The sequence below is a fragment of the Protomyctophum parallelum genome, assembly GCF_964188405.1.
Source record: "Protomyctophum parallelum genome assembly, chromosome: 2".
Taxonomy (NCBI): Eukaryota; Metazoa; Chordata; class Actinopteri; order Myctophiformes; family Myctophidae; genus Protomyctophum; species Protomyctophum parallelum.
The window spans coordinates 10,962,812-10,967,150 of NC_139699.1; the positions used below are offsets into that span (position 1 = coordinate 10,962,812).

At 46.0% G+C, this 4,339-nt stretch overlaps 1 protein-coding gene across 1 annotated transcript in view; it reads left to right on the forward strand.

The window, feature by feature from the left end:
- The window catches only part of LOC310854503 (protein diaphanous homolog 3-like), a gene marked incomplete at its 3' end in the record, with an annotated part of 343,448 nt that overhangs the window by 235,841 nt on the left and 103,268 nt on the right, over window positions 1-4,339 (forward strand). The window lies entirely within an intron of this gene.

The following is a 4,339-nucleotide window of genomic DNA, read 5'->3' on the forward strand; positions in this document are numbered from 1 at the left end:
ATTGAAGTTTCCCTGGGAGACAGCAGGAGAAGTGCAGGCTGAAGGTGGCTGTCCTTCATGCCCTTTAGTCTCTGCACTCCTTGTGTTGCTTTACGTTGAGTGCCAGATGTCAGTACAGGCCAAGGACGTGAATCCCTCAATATTATTCACATATTTTGAGGGGCGCTAGCCCCTCCTATGCCCAGCTGTGTGTCTGTGTGTACCCCATAGCGATGATTTGATTGGCTTAGCACCACATATCATTGATTTTGTTGACTGAACAAAGGTACATATTGAGGATAAAACGTGAGTACAGAAAATCGAGGACGAAAATTGTCACCAAAGCCAATGGTTTCAGACACAAAATAGGCCATGGTCATTTTTCTGTTTTTTACATGTGATGAAACTAGGCCTACAGAATGTAAGCTTTCATATGATGTATTGTTCATTGAAATTGGAACATATTTGAAGAAGCTACTGTATGACTCTTTTAAACTCTTAAAAAACCCCAAAGTACAGAAAATGCCATGCTAAGATTTCAAAGTCTTAGCACCTCTGAGCTGAGAGGAATGCGTGTGACAATAGCTACTACATAACCACTCCCCCGACCAGTGAGAAATGGCGGGAAAAGTATCAATAATGCAATATAGAAATATCTAACTGAAGTGGTTAGTCGTTAGTGCATGTTTTGTAATAATAATCAAAATATGCTGATTGGCCCAGATTAGATGATGTACGATGATAAGAGCGCCCCTCATTTCACACGGGTGTGATTTTTATTTAGTACGTGTATATATAGGACAAACACTGCAGACGCTATACTGTCTTATGGCGTCGTACAGTATAAACCAGGCCTTTTGTTCAGCTGCTGTTTTGGTTCACTATATACTGTCTTATGGCGTCGTACAGTATAAACCAGGCCTTTTGTTCAGCTGCTGTTTTGGTTCACTATATACTGTCTTATGGCGTCGTACAGTATAACCAGGCCTTTTGTTCAGCTGCTGTTTTGGTTCACTATATACTGTCTTATGGCGTCGTACAGTATAAACCAGGCCTTTTGTTCAGCTGCTGTTTTGGTTCACTATATCAGGTGAGCGAAATGCCTTCACGACTGACGACCTATGTCGCGACGTATATTTTTCCGTCGCAACGTATATTCGAGTACGTCCTGGCGTAAATATCAATTCGTCCGGCAGAACGGACTCGTCGCGGCTATATCTACCCTTCTCGACGTAAAAGGTAATTCGTTGTGGCGTGTGTGGACTCGTCGCAACAGAACGGAACTCGTCGCGGCTATATCTACCCTTCTCGACGTAAAAGGTAATTCGTTGTGGCGTGTGTGGACTCGTCGCAACAGAACGTGACTCGTCGCGGCTATATCTACCCGTTTGCGACGTAATGGTTGACTTTGTTATATGCCCGGTGCGCGGTGCCCTGCGCGGTGCCCTGCGCTGCCCTACGCCCACCGCGTGCACCTTGCCGGTCCGCCCTGCGCCCTGTGGCCTGGCACGTGTGCACGTGTGCCAGGCCACCGCGTGCACCATGCCGGTCCGTGAGCCCTTCGCCGTCCCCAGGCGACCCTGCGTTCCAGAGCTGTCACATGCCCACCGAAAATAGCAGATCTACCAGCTCCTCTCCTACATACGGGATGGCCCGACCCGCGTCTGTGGACCCCTGGGGGGGTGTGTGTGTGAGCGTCTGAGCTCCTATCTGTGTGCCTCCCCCCCCCCCCCACCCCATGTGGACCCTTGCAGGGGGGGGGTCGGGGGGTCCCCCTATGCACTTTGTGTAGATGCTGCGTATCGCCTCATACTGAAAAAATTACTATTTTACGCACAGCGCAAGGCAATATGTGATTACGATCGTCCTTCTGGGGGGGGGGGGGGGGGGGCTGGCCTACACAATAGATAACCTACCCTGGCCAACACAATAGATAACCTACAAGGACATATGAATTTAATTTATATACACGGCTATATTAATTAGCCGATCATCAAAGCTCACCGCGCTCGTATAGCGCATTGACTGTCTGGCTGTCTGTCTGTCTGTCTGTCTGTCTGTCTGTCTGTCTGTCTGTGTCTCAATGACTTGCCTTAGGCGGATAATATAGACTACAAGTACTTTATTAAAGTAAAGTAAAAGAGTTCTCTGCGTCGTAGCGCATGCAGATAGGCAGATAGGGGGGGGGGCAGTTCTATAGGCAAGGGCAGAAGGTTCCTATAACGACAGTGGGTGCGTGCCCACCTTAGAGTAGCCTATATATTTTAAGGCACCCGCCCCGCAACTTATTATTATTGGCTTATTATTTTGCCACCAGCGGAGTTGACGGTTGACGCCGTTGTCTAGTATAGACTATAGGCCTGTGCCAGGATGATTTTAAATAAATATGTCTCTGTCTCTGCGTCTCTAGAGCTATAACATATATACTGTAGCACACATCATGTGTGACACATGTGCACACACACACACACACACACACACACACACACACACACACACACACACACACACACACACACACACACACACACACACACACACACACACACACACACACACACACACACCGAGTACTAAGTATAAGTAGCATATAGGGTACGGCTCTAAAAACATTAAATACTGCGGGAGCATTACACTAAACAAAGTTGGATTTGTACATTGCAGAAACGTAACATAACGTAAGTGTTCTTATTATTGTCCGTCTGGGTTTTATAATGCAGTGTGAGTCCGCTCCGCGATAGCCGATCTGCAAGCTCACAACGCGTTGCGCTGATTGACAGTGCACGTGCAGCAGCTACTGTATAAAATTATATTTAAGTAGGCTACTTTTTTGTGTGACGTCTGTGTGTTATTGACTTCTTGTTCCTTAATGTGCAGGTTTATCAGAGCGATATAGTGCAGCTGTGAGTGAGTAGGCCTATAGCTGCTGCTGCTGCGTCCGTGCACCAATAGAGCGACCGCGGCAGCGGCACGTATGAAATATTAAATAAAAATATGTTGGGCTTCCGGGCGTCCGTTTCTGGACTGTACCAACGGGCTTAGGGCCGGACGGTCCCTTAACTCCACGGGCCCCTATATTTTAGGCCCGTGCAGGGCTCTAGTGTGTGTGTGTGTGTGTGTGTGTGTGTGTGTGTGTGTGTGTGTGTGTGTGTGTGTGTGTGTGTGTGTTAAATGTGGTCATTTAAATGTAGGCCTATTATATACACGCACCATACAAGCACCTATATTATATAATGTGTTATACAAATGGGCAATCAACATATAGCAGCACCCCCCACCAGCAGATGTATATAAACATGGAAATGCGCTATGATATTAAAATGGACTGAGCTGTGATTGTGCCGTACTGCGCCGGCCGGTGGCCACTGGCCTATTCTGCCATGCAGTATAAATGCATTATCATGCCTGTTGGTGAAATATAAACATCTAAAATGGTTCAGTAATAATTAGCATAAGTTATTATTAACGAAAAACATCTAATACTATTTTAAATTGGTCTAATAAAGTTAGTAACTAATCAGAAGCAGCAACCATTTTGTTTCAAACAACTATAGACCAATAAAATAGTAGGCTAGTATTTATGTTTTTCGTTAATAATAATACATGCTAATTATTATTGAACGGTAAGTACGCTGGTATGTACGCTAAGGTACACTATAAGCTTGTAGATCTGTTTATTTTAGTCAGAATCTCGTGTGTGTGTGTGTGTGTGTGTGTGTGTGTGTGTGTGTGTGTGTGTGTGTGTGTGTGTGTGTGTGTGTGTGTGTGTGTGTGTGTGTGTGTGTGTGTGTGTGTGTGTGTGTGTGTGTGTGTGTGTGCGCGCGCACACACATCACATGTGCACACATGTGTGCTATATGTTATAGCTCTAGAGACGCAGAGACAGACATATTTATTTAAAATCATCCTGTCTCGCACGGCATATAGAGCCAATGAACGGAGCATACCCCCCCCCCCCCCCTCTCTCTCTCTCTCTCTCTCTCTCTCAGCACACGCTGTGCTGTGATATCAATCAGACGCAAATGATCATTGAGTAACGTTAGCTCTGACTCGCACATTATGTGAGATCACATAAAAGGCCTTTAATATAGCCACAGATCATATAGGAATAGGCTTGGGCACTACCCTACCATCTCTCTATAGTGGGGCACCGACGATCTGCAAGCTCACAACGCGCTGCATGTGGACGCAACACTTGGAGCTTGTAGATGCGCACCACAGATCATACAGGGCGTGTGTTCCAGCTAACCCTATAGCATAACACACACACAAGCAACAGTATAGACATCTATTCATCATTATTTATTTCAAATCAAAATACAATGTAATGCTGCACCACTGTCATGAAGTTCGCACGCAC